The sequence below is a fragment of the Lonchura striata genome, chromosome 3, assembly GCF_050655825.1.
Source record: "Lonchura striata isolate lonStrDom1 chromosome 3, ASM5065582v1, whole genome shotgun sequence".
Lineage (NCBI taxonomy): Eukaryota > Metazoa > Chordata > Aves > Passeriformes > Estrildidae > Lonchura > Lonchura striata.
In genome coordinates this window covers 102,442,373-102,455,505 of record NC_140705.1, presented here as the reverse complement: position 1 = coordinate 102,455,505, position 13,133 = coordinate 102,442,373, and the positions used below count along the sequence as shown (strand labels likewise).

Here is a 13,133-nt window from a genome sequence, read left to right as displayed (position 1 = left end):
CTGAACTTTGGGGAGCAGAGAGAGAGAGAAGAGAGACCTTGGCAAATATTTTAATCTTGACCTCCTTTGGTGCAAGACCTGGCTTTGAGAGGGCAAAGGCAGGCAGTGCCTTTACTGTTCTCAGACACTCTTTGGAGGCAGGGAGAGCCCTTGAGCATATTGCCTCCCCCTATCCATGTTGCCCTGCAGCGAGGACACCACACTTACCCTACATGTTGATGTGTCACCCTCTGCTTGAGGGGCTGGTGGTCATGAGGGCTCTACTGAGGACAGGGACAGGCACCCAGGTGAGGAGCACAGTGAGGCAGCTCATTACCCACCACTGAGCTGGGGGACAGCTTTTCCACATAATGAAAGTGTGCGGCACGTCAAGAGATGCTCCAGTACTGGCATCCTGCCAGGACGACTCTTGTCCTGAGAGCTGGCATCAGATCCAAGTTATAAGTGAGCAGGTTTTGTAGTTTAGGGAAATTAAATGATCTCTGCCAGCATTGCCATGCCCTCCTTGACAGTATTTTCTAGAGCTTTCTGTCACTGAAGCACAAAAGCTGGATCCAGCAGTTGCCTGGTGGGTCCATCCACTTCAGCCAAATAGGCGTTTTGGGCTGCGTGCCCCTACAGCACAATGAGAATAATGGAAATTACAGCTGATTTACTATGCAATGATGCTTCTGAGCCAAATGGTTTCCATCTGAATATGAAGCAGATTTGCCAGTGTGCTGGTGTAATGAGTGCACCATCTCTTTGTCCCTTCTGTGCCTTTGCAGTCAAGTATTTGCTAGAAAGTGCAGCATTAGATAAAAATCATTAAGGGAGGGTTGGAAGTCAAATATTTAAGGTTTCTCTAGATTTTCCTTGGTATGTAATAGTAGCTCCAAGTGTTGGGAGATGGAGAAATAAAAAACATGCTTTGTGCAGAGTAACCCAGGTGTGTGCTTGTGCCAAGGCTTGCTTCAGCAGGGTCACCGTGGAGTCCCCATGCCAGGAGTTGTAGGAATTGTGCTGTTTCAGCTCGAGAGAAATGTTTTTGTCCTGTTGACTTTTGAAAAACCTGCTGGAACTCTGAAAGCACTGTAGCTTCTTTTAATGAATCTGGTGCCAAAATCTCTGCAGCGAGGCCCCTGTGAGATCAGTAGCAGATAAGGCCTGATATAAATCTGTGCTATGGGTTGACTGGTGATAAAGATGCATGTTGGGAGAGTTCAGGGACATTTGAGAGGACAGCAGGGGTGGAGGATGAGATGTATCTTTGACAAGCCTCCGGGTCCTCTAAAATCTGTTAGTTCTTCCCAGCCCCTGGGATGTCTGTGATTAGAACGACACGACGATGGGTCGGGTCCACCTGCTCCTGAGCTGTGATTGCACAGGGAAGTGGGTGCACAGAAGTGAGTGGCAAATTCAAACTAGTGAATTTCTCCCATGAGAAATGGAGTTATTATGCAGTAAGAGAGATGGTCTTAAAAGCAGTTCATTTGATTAGGCTTATGATTAGTCATTATGTAAAAAATTAAGAGCACTTTCATTTCTGTGGGATGATGAAGCTGTTGCCAAAATCCAGCTTTCAGTTGCTGGTGCTGGTTATATAATGATGACTGCCTTGTGTTTCTGAGGATTGTAACCTCTTAGTTGAAAACAGTGTCAGGAAGAGATTCTTCGGCATGGTTTGGTGTTTGTGCAAATACTTTTATTTTCTCTGAGCTCTCTGTTAGATTGTCCAGCTGTGTCTTTGTCAGATGTGCACACATAACACATTGATCTAAGCATTGTTTACTCAGATTCAGGGGAAGGCACTGGCCATATTTGCTGTTGTATTTTCTTGAGTTTAGATCCTAACTAAACACTAACTAACATTATTTTGGATTACACTATCTTTTTTGGATATCAAAATAGCATTTTCCATTAAATGACTGTTTTCACTATATTGAAGTACTCCCTTTGTGGGGTCTGGTATTATTTCTACATGTACTTAACTGCTGAAGTGTCTGCTGCACTCTTCAGTTGCTAAGGAAATAGTTTCCTTTCCTTGATAAATATTTTTAATGTCTCAGCCTATGCCTCTGATACAGGATTATACATCTTTTCACCAGGAAGAATTTAAGTGAATTTTGAGACTAGCAATCCTTGCACCCTAAATGTCTTACAAAGGCATAAGAGAAAGCAAAGAGGAGAGAAGAGCTCTCAAGGAGACAGGAGGAGAGGTATTTCTGCCTTTGTTTGCTTAATTCTGAGCAATTAAACAAATTTGTACACTGTAGTCAAGTACAATCATTGTCATAACAGAAAAGCCTTACAGCACCATTGAAATGTCTAATCTTAGGTCATGTTTTGCATTGGGAACCATTTCCAACTGGATCTCAAGTGCCTGAGGCCTTGGTTGTGTCCCCCAAGTTGTATGAGAGACATGGCAAACCTTTACTTCCTCTCCTCAAGCACAACTTCACACCTTGATGGTGACAAAGCATGGGTCTGTGGCAACATGAAACCCACCTGACTTCCAGCAGCTTCTCCAACCTCTCCATGGCTGTAGTTCTTCCCATTTTCTGGAGAGTGATGGTATAGCATGCTGCTCACAGACTTTACTCTGATCAGAATGATGATGTTTTACATTCCTACACTTGGGATAAGAATCAATTCATGTGAAAGATGAGACTAGAAAATGGGTGACAAAACATAATGTGACAAGCTCCTTGAAAGATGCCTCTCTTATTTTAAAAATAAGAAGATTATGCTATGTAAATATAAACCATACATGTACATGGGGAACTAAAGAGCCTGTCATGCAGTGTGAGGAGGAGTTAAACTGAGATTACAAAGCTTCACTGCACTCCTAATCTGAGATATGGCATTGGAGGTGGCTTCTCCTGGATACTAGTACAACTCTGAAACTGAAATATATCCCATTTCAGTGATACTTAGAGGTTAAGGCTTAATGTCCCAGTACTACCAGTGGAAGAGAAGCACTTTGCTCAAGGGTGAGCTCTGTGTCACATCTCTCTTATCTCAGAACAGGGGATCAAGGAGAAAACTGATTTTACAATGCTCCTTAGGAGGAAGCAAGGAGGTGTCACCTGAAGTATTTAAGTTTAGCCCAGTGTGACGTTAGAACATGGAAGAGGTAAAGATGGCAAAGCACGACAGTTAAACAATCAATATTTTATTGATCTCTTAAAAGCACATAACCACATTAGCATACACTCTCTGCTCTGCCTCACTTCAGCTACTGAAGCTGAACTCTTCAAACCTGCCTGCCTCTCAAATGAAAATTAAATGTTTTGCATTGTCTCAGTGAAGTGGAAAAATAGGAGAAGAGGAGAAAGCTTAAATGAAAAGCTGTCTGTAAGATGAAATGAAACATTTTAGTTTGGGCAAATGAAGGGTTAGAGTTGCAGAGCAGAAGGAGGGCATTATTTGATAAAACTGGGATATTTTTCAGGTTCAGGAAGTTAATTTTTCTCACTGATTTGAGAATATGAAGAGAATGGTAAAACTGCTATCCAGGAGGGGTTCTGGGATTAGGTGTCATTGCCTCCCCAGCTGAGATTCTGAGATTTTTCTGTTTTCAATCAGTGGTGGGGGCATTTGCTGAAGAAGGAGCCAGAATGTGGAGATCCCACCTCTTTATGAGGAACTGTGTCTCCACATTGGTGCAACAGTCCTGTCACCCAACTGAGAGAAGCTGGGGGACCTCAGTTCCAATTCAGGCTTTTAAAAGCAGAACTTCCTTCAGCCTGTCTTGTTGGAAACACTGGCTCTGAATGTCTCTGCATTGTGGAAAGCAGGATGTCCTGTTGTGTGTGTTTCCAAAATGAAACACGGAGGAGACTTGGAACAGCTTTCCTTGGGGTAACCTCAGCCATTCTGGCCTGTGTCTCACTTGCAGTGGGCAGGAATCTCCTCACAGTCACCTTGTCACAGGGCAAAGCTCTGGCAAGGGAGGGAAGGGGAGGGAGAGCTTCCCTTACGGCATCTCTGTGCACATTGGAGTTTGAACTGAGGTTTTGTCCCCATAATGTGGTGACAGGAGCTGTGCTCCTTAAAGAGGTGTTCAGATCCTTTTGGCAGAATTTTGGGAATTTTGTCTCTGCTGTCTATGAGTACTGTCAACTACTCATGGAAAAAAAGGTAGACAAAACCATGACCATGGTGTCCAAGAGTCAGGTGCAAGCACACACTTTTTTCTAAACAGAATCTTTTAACAAAACTGGTTGCAAATGCAGCCTGAATTAAGATTGAAAAGGCATTTGGGGATGAATGAACCACTGTGTATCTGCCCATGGCTGTATAAGAGGGAGAGGTGCAATACAAACAAAGGCTGGGTCAAAGCTGGCTTTTAGACTCTGATTTGATGGTCTCAGAGAGTCGGGCGTTTGTGGTTCCTACTGCTCCTGGGAAAAGGTGTGTTGAGGTTTTCAATATTGAAATCTAACTGTCATTCTTTGAATACAGATGATGGTAAATACTTTTAAGATAAGGATTTCAGTCTGCTTCTGAAGAAACAATGCTCTCCTGCTGAATTATCCTGGTTTTCCTTTTCTAGAGCAGATGTTTTCTACAGGAAAAATTAATGAATGTTTAAGTTTAGTGTTCTGAAATCACTGGACAAATTGCATTGAGGATCTCTTATCTGGAACCTGTAAGGGTGAACTCTCACCAGTTGTATCAGAAAGGGATGTCTTGCACAAGTAACAGTTCAAACTGCTGATAAATACTTGTGTGGCTGACATGAGACACTGCAGTATGTGCTGGGCCTGTGATGTCTTCCCATGAAACAGACCATTTTACCTCATTGAATAATGACATTTTGCTCTGTGTATGTATAAACTGAAAGCCCAATAGAACCCTAAGCATTAGTGCCACATTAGTAATAAAAATAATGGCATTGGTCATATTGGAGGATCAAGAAATTGCTGTAAAACTCTTGGAGATGTGTGAATGAAATATATTGATAAGATAGATAGAAACCACCACCTCTGCCAGTATTGGAATCTACATTCAGCATGGAACATAAGTGTCTGCTTTCACAGAACTAAAATAGCTGAAAGAAAATCAAGAAATTCAGCTCTAAAGGATTCTCTGTGAAGTTACTTGGGGGGACCAGCCAGTCCTTGGCTATTTTAATTAGCTCACCTGTGGATTTAGTGGATGGGAGACAGCTATCAGTTTTGACAACTGGTAAGGAAAACAGACCCATCACTTACCATCACCAGCTGCAACTGGACAGTGGGAAACTGTCAGAGATTGTTGCTAGGAACTGGGAGTTTAGAGGAGCCCTTGTAACTAAAAGGTCTGAAACACCTCACTACAGTCAATTCTGTCTTCCCTTCAAGGTTTTAAGTTCCTGGCTGTTAGGGCTGAAAGGGTTTGACAGCTGCTTTGGGAAATGGTGAGCAGCGCACTTTTCCTCATGCTGATTCTCATTCAGTTATAGTTATAAGTAGTTTGTTTCCTTCTCACATAATGTTATCCAAGCTTTTGAACAAGGAAAGGACAGAGCAGTTGGGTGGCACTGGGTGCTTGACTGTGCATGACTGTGCAGCCATACTGGGCCACCTACTTGGGTAGAAGATTTATTCTCTTTCTGTGCAGGGCTGCAGGTCAGTTTGCTTTTCTTCAATATTACAGCTGAACTTTAGGCCTGTCAATTTAGAGAGGGACACATAAAAGAGAGTTTGTGTTATCTTAGGCAATTTATGCAGGCAACTTTCATCTGAGTGTAATTCTCAATTTATAATTTCAAGAGCTGCACAACACTTGTGCATTGGGAACACGGAGCATTGTATTTGTGTGGATTGGTTTGTGAGTGGGCATTCGAAGGTAGCTGAATGACATGTAAGCTCTTGGTAAGCTCTGATTAACTTGAATACATTTGAAAATGCATTTGATTCCTCTCTTGGAAAGTAAAATACCTGTCAATCACTGTAAGCCTAATGACAGAAAGCAGAAGGAAAAACAAGTGAATAAAGACACTAGCTAAGAGGAAATTATCTTATGGCAAGCTAGTATCCAAAATGTAATCACAGAAAGCAAACTATACAATTTAACTATTCCCTCGCACATCATTGCTTTTTTCAGCTCTATGACCTCTGCATCCATTTCAGATATCAAGTGAAATTGTGTCTGAGTTAGAGATGGGAAAAAAAAATCCCAAATCCTTGACTCTCACAAATTGCCTGGTTTCTTCCAGAAAACCCTTAGTAAATGGCAGCAAGCCACAGGGAGCTTGGAGAAACAGACTGAGTCCTGAGAAAGCATGTTGTACAGATTATATGACATTTTGTAGTTGTTGTAATTTAGGTGGCAGAGAGGTAAATTCCTGCTGTGCCTTGGGCTCTCCTTAAAACAGGTTTTGAGGTGGCGTTGTCTGCCCAAGAACGCAGGTAGTATGTTAATCTGGAATAAAAGATGACACTACATGAATTGTTAGCATGTCTGATATCTGCCCACAGCTAGAAAAGCAAACCGTGTGCTAAAAAAGAAGATTAAAAAAACTAACACCATGCAAAAATACCCCCCCCCCCTCTCCAAGACAAACATGAAAATAGTATTTTATAGGAGTTGGTGCTGGAAACTGCTGACACTTGGCTATCAAAACCCATAAACATTCTTTTTTTCCTCATTTACTAGAAACAAGAAGGTCCTACAGAGCATTTCATATTTTGATGGACATAGTAGTTCTCAGGGGGTATAACATTCCACCACTCAGATCTGGCATAATTCCCCTAAGGTCTTGTTTGCACATTAAGTATTTGCTTGTGACAGCTACTTTTCATCTCAGAATAATGAAGTTCTAGTAGATACTTAGCAATGTATGTATTTAAATGATTTCTTTTTCCCTGTTTCTCTTGCATTCTTTCTATATTAATGAAGGAGGTTGCTAAATGAGTTATAATGTGCTGTAACTGTGTCTATTCAAACCACTGTGGTTCTTACTTGTGCAGTTGTCTAAGTTTACTGTTGACAGTGTTTTGGAGTCTGTTGTGGGGAAGAGACATCTCTTAATGCCTAAAAACCTGCTGAGAGTCTGTTGCAGATCAGGCAGGAAGTTTTTATTATTTCCACTAATTGCTTTAGACATAATTCTGTCTTGTTTTCAGTAGTATTTTTGTAAGCTTTTCCCTTTTCACTCAACTCTAGCACAGCCTGTAAACCTGAATTAGATTGAGGAGTTTGACAGAGAGGAGTAGAGCCTTGAGTTGTGCAGAACTTCTAAATAAGTAATAGTGACACGATTAAACACTAATATTTGAGTTGATGTTTCTAGAATTTGTAATCAGGCTACAAAGCGGGCTGTCACAGAGAAGAACTTCAGCACTGTAGAAGCTAACAGTGCTCATGACAGTAACTCAGCCCAGATGTTGTTCTGTAGAGACTGAAACCCTTGTTTCCCCTGTCCATCTGGGTGGCCTGCATGCTCATGAAATGATGAAGTTGTGTCTCTTCTGAGCACTTGTTGTTAATGAAGTGCAAAGAAGTCTGGTTTTTGAAAAGTAGGTGGGCACTGCTCTGTCTGAAGGGCAGGGTGATGACACCCCACAGCACAGAGGGTTGTGCCTATCCACATGTTTGTTCTTGGGCTTTGTGTCTCCCAGGGATCCCTGAGGTTTGCTGACACCAGCACCCGTGGTACCAGCACTCCTGTACAGGCAAACTGCCAGGACCTTCCTTCTGAACCTTAGTTTGCTTTGAATTTTCAGATAATTCATTAAAACTAGAAATATTTGAGAGTGCCCATAAGGGATGTGGCCTTAGCTGGAGAGATACTCATTCCTCTTCAGAAGCAGAAATTAAATTCTGCTATTATAGACAGTAAAGCTAGGGAGAACTTAACAACATCTGCAACATTATTGCACATTCTCTTGATCCTGCATTTAATGAGAAGGTAGGAGCAGTGATTTCCTCCTTTCTGACAAGCCATCCCATATAATTGCAAAAGACACAGGCTCCTGCTGTAGGGATTCCTTGTCATCACACTCTACATTGATCAGGTAGCTTTGGTTTCTTTAACATCAGTGTCACAAGCATTTTTATTGTTGAGCCTTCTGCCTCTTTCCATTTTCCTCCCCTTTAGCTTCTTAAAAAAAAAAATAAAAAAATAAAAAAGGAAGAAAGATTGGATCCAATTTTCATCGGACTAACATCAGCCTGAAGATATTTTCATCAGTTCTTGGCAGATTCTAGATGGACTGTGTAATAATGAATGCCTTTTCATGATTGTTTTCCTCACACTTAAGTTCATTTTCTTTGAGTGCTGTATGAAGTAATTTTAAGCTTCTAATTGTTTATGATACTTGGCACTTTCAGACTCTGGGAATGTTTCTGTGTCTATGAAAGAGAATTATTAAGCACCAGAGAAAAATGCCATGCTACTTGCTGTTATGCTGAGGAAGACCTGCCAAATCTTGCAGTATTTGTGCATGCTATAGAGGTGGAAAGAAGGGAAGCTGGCAGAGCTAATAATAGCAGCAGCTTTGTGGCTAGAAGCCTCATAATTGTAACTCCATGATGACAGTCTGATTCAAAACATAATGAAATCCATACTTCTGTCCATTCCTGTGGGGCTTGGATCAGTTCTTACAAATCACAGTTGGAAAAAAACTCGGATGTTTTTGCACAAGACGAAAAGATCCTTTCATTGCAGGTGCAGGCAGATCTCTTTCAGCCTTTGTCAGGGTAAGGTTTTCAATACATTCACAATATGCCTAAATGTAGCATCCCCTGATCTTTAAGTCTGTCTCATGCAGTAGCATGCAAGTCCAAAATCTGGTTGCTAATACATCATTCCTGCCTTGCCCTTCTCTTGATTACCTTTCTGGCAATGTGAGGAGAGGCAAAGAACATGACTTGCCATGACTTGGCAGGCAGCACTGTTCTGGTGGGGATTTTGAACAACCAACAGTGGGCAGTTCATGACAAGAACAACTACTGACAGTGGACAACATAGTAGAGCATCTCTCCCATGAGGAAAGGCTGAGAGAAGTGGGATTGTTTAGCCTGGAGAAGAGAAGATTTGGGGAAACCTAATTGTAGCCTGCCAGTACCAGAGGGGAGCCTACAAGAATGATGGAGACAGACTTCTTACAAGAGCATGTAGTGACAGGAGAAGGGGAAATGGATTCAAACTGAGAGAGAGTCGGTTTAGATTAGATAATAGAAGTAATTCTTCACTGTGAGGGTTGCCAGAGAAATTGTGGATGCCCCATTCCTGGAAGCATTCAAGGCCAGGTTGGCTGGAGCTCTAAGCAACATGGTCTAGTGGAAGGTGTCTCTGCCCATGACAGAGAGGTGGGAACTAGGTGATCTTTAAGGTTCCTTCCAACCCAAACCATTCTATGACTCTATTATTCTATGAAACTTAGCCTTGAATCAAAAATTGAAGCAATGTTTCATCTAGATGTCATGATGGATTCTTTATTGCCATCAAACTGTGTGTTTTTCTAAAAGATGCAATCTAGTGGTAACAAGATTCCTCTCAGGGAAGGCCCCTTCAGAGCAATCCTATGGCCTGCCTTATGCCTGGGGGTCACATTCCATCTGTTCTCCTGGTCTTATAATAAAGAAATTATGAAACTTGTATTCACAAATAATGTCCATGCTCTGGTTTTTAGATGATGCTTGGGTTTCAGTGCTGGGCACTCCACATTTGACAGCCAAGTATTCAATTATGCCTACCTCATTTTTTTAATACTTTTACTTTAATCTGTAAAAACATTTATTCTAGAAATACAACTTGAAAATTCTATGATGATTCAAAAGAGGCAGAGTTTTTACCCAAAGTCACTTAAGACTTTACAACTAGGTAATACTGAGGAAAGGGAGGAGTGCTTGGTGTAACGCTGTCTTTCTTTCTTGGGTAGGACTCATGCACAGGCAGGAATATGGTCACAGAGAGCATTCTGTCGTAGATTGTAGGGACATTGGGGAGCAGGAGTGCCAGTGCATTTCTCCACTTGTCTCTGAGTGCATTTTCCAAAAAATGAAATTGTTATTGAGTCATCATCACTGCATGCCTTGGTTAAATGTTCATACAATTGCAAGAATCCGTGCCTAACAGGGCTATTTTTCAAAAGGTTTTGGCAAATCTAAGCTGATACCTCCACAATACTCCAACTTCTGACAGCTTGGGCAGCTTCTCTGTGAAGGTACAAGATTCAGCACTTTTTGAATAAAAGCAGAATTATGAAATGAGATTTGAGATTTGAGGTGTGAAATGTGCAGCTTTAGGCCTGGTGTTAAAATTTCATGTTATTTCATCTCAATTCAAATTCTTTGTGCATCTTTTGGTTTTGATATAGTGTTAAAATGCTCCCACTAGTTTTTTTTCTGTGGGATTTGGGTGCTTAGGTCTTGAGGAGTGCAGTGTTCTGGAGAACTGCATAACTTGTGAAGTTCCCTGTGTTTGAGCAGTGTATGATACACAGACTAGGAGATTTTGGGGGTATAAAGCTCTGTCCCTTCTCAGACAGACATGAATACTTGGAGAAAGAGATAAAGAGTTCTAAAAGCTATCTTGGGATTTTTGGCACAATATTTTGGGTCTTAACTTTGATTCAGGTCCATATTTGTAGCCCTATTAAATTCCATATGAAAATTTCTGTGTAGGTCCAGACTTCTCTTCCTTATAACAAATGAAATCTATTTTCTTTTCCTTTGTACTTTCACTGCTCATGGGAGCAGGTGTACATCCACTGGCATACCAACGAGATTTTCTGGATAACTTGGCTGCTGCTGAAGATAAACCACTTGAAAATGGTGTTTTCCTTAGCATTTGTAAGAAAAGAGTCCATTTTAAAGTAATGTGTATTTTTATTTATAAGGACTTTAATTTAATCTTTAAAAAAGGCAGAAAAAATCCAAAATGGAGTTAATTAAAACATTTTCAATTACTGATGAGTTTTGCATAGCTATAATATTTTTGCTTACTGCATAAATATAGAGCTGTCTGGAGAAAATACAGCATTGGGGAACTTGCAAAAAAGGAGACAAGTGACAGCTCTGTCTGAGCTTCCCAAAGAGAAGCTGCTCTCTGACAGCTGTTTCTCCAGTGTCTCAGGAGTCAGCTAAAAGGAGCCAGCCCAAGAGTTGGAGAGATGTCCCCTGGCAAATGTGCATTTCTTCGACTTGCACTGCATGAGCACAGCTTGTCACATAAATGCATATCTGTAGATGTCAAGCAGGGTGGGAGAACCAAGGGCTGCATTTCTGCATTCATGCAGTGGCAGCTGCCCTGGTGTGCTTCCCTTGGAGCTGGTGTAGGGCCTTGTGGAAAATGGAAATCAGGGGTCTCAGTGTGGGGGCAGTACCCAAGGCAAAGGCAGGGTTTATACATCTCCTTCTACGTACACTCCTGTTCCTGCTGCAGTGGGATCTCTCAAAGGTAAAGCAGTGAAGGTGTGTTTGGGTCTCTCAGGCTGGCCACCACACAGTGGGAAGGCTGATGGCAGCTCCTCCATGGCCAAGTGTGTCTGGCACCCACAAGGAGGGCTCACCCAGGCAGTGCCATGGAGAGGAGTGGGGGCTGTGAGTGGGTAAATCCTGCCAACAGCTTGTCCATCAGTGCTCACCTTTCTGTGTTTGCTGGTGGATTTATTGTGTCCTCCACCATGGAGATCACACTACTAACTGCTTGAGGTGCAGTGGCTAGGGCTAATATGGGTTGGGCCAGGCTGTTAATATGGGATTGACTGCTTGAGACTTTCTTGTTGCTGTCTCTCCTGCATGGTGCTGTAGCAGAGACAGCTTCTGCCACATAACTTACCCATTTATGTTGCAAAAACCCGTCATTAAATAGAGAGAGGTGCTCCAGTGCCTTCCAGACAAGTACTGATTGGGCTGTGTGGAGCACATTGGCTCATACACTGATTCTGCAAAGCATCCTGGCCTCTGGGTCTGAAAAGCCTCCCCTGATGATCCCTGTGAGTGCGACCACTGCACCAGCCAGTCAAACATCCCTTCTGAGCATTTTAAGGCAAGTCCTGATCCATAGGTCAGACCAAGACAACATGCTCATGTACAAAGTGAGCCCTGCTAGCTACCTCTGGCTCAGATGTGGATGTCCACACCTAACATACAAATTCCAGGAGAGGGAAGGCTTGGGGACACAGAATTTTGCAGGGACAAATTGACCTGGTTTGGTCAGGTAGCTACCTTGATTTGCTGGGGCTTTGTGCCTCCAGAGCCAACCTCAGGATGCTGCTGGAGTGACCCCCTGAGACCCTGCTTGGAATCACTCAGCTCCAGCAGAGCGAGAGGGGCAGCTGCCCTAACACTAGGCTGGCACTCATCCCTCAGGTAAAGTGGGAAACTGCCAGTGTGTGGGAAGCCATTAGCCTGCAGGGATGCATTGAATTCCCTTCCCAGTGAGTCCTGTTCTTTCACTTCTAAGGACTACACTGCTTTGTCCACTTTCTACTGAGCTCATTGCAGAGTGAGTTTCCTGGAGGGAAGGAAAAAAAGACTGTCAAGTACCCTGTTTTCTTATTCTTATCTCATATTTAGTTTCCTAATTACAGCTTGGAAATAAAATATCCTTCCTGCTAATTTTATTCTTTTGTATTTAGGAAATGCTGCCAAGTCTGACAACTTCTTCCTTCCAAAGATGCACTGTTAAGATGCTTTTTTCCCTGCTCCACAATGACAAAACTGTCAAGAAGCATTGGAGTCTGGAGAAACATTCATTTTGTGTGTGTGCCAGTGAAGAAGTGCTTATTAACTTTAGTTTAATTTAAATTTGTCTGCAACAGAGGGTTTATTTACACATTTCCCAATAATGATTTGAATCTCGAAATTATTTCTGTATTGAAGTGTAAGGTCTTTAAGTGGATTTTCCCCAAGCAGCCAAAGGGATGAGGTATCAGTGTTCAGTAGAAGCTGTAGGCTGCATCTTTTACCCTCTGTATTGTAAACTTCTGTTTGGGGACCTCTCATTTTCAAACAAAGCTACTTACTGGTTCTTTGTTAGTGCCAGAATGGAGTTTTTGGCTTGGCTTGGAAAATATCAATACTAAGGTAAAATGCACAGAGTTTTTGAAGGGAATGTATTTCTATCGCATGCAAGGAAGAAACCTTGCCTAGGTACAGGCTGGGACACTGTGATGTTTTTTCAGTACTGTGGGATCCTCAGGCTGCTCCTATAG

At 42.1% G+C, this 13,133-nt stretch overlaps 1 protein-coding gene across 3 annotated transcripts in view; it reads left to right on the top strand.

Annotated features, from left to right (window-relative positions):
- KCNH1 (potassium voltage-gated channel subfamily H member 1) overlaps positions 1–13,133 on the top strand; it is a 175,402-nt gene that overhangs the window by 154,430 nt on the left and 7,839 nt on the right. The gene's annotated exons all lie outside the window — the stretch shown is intronic.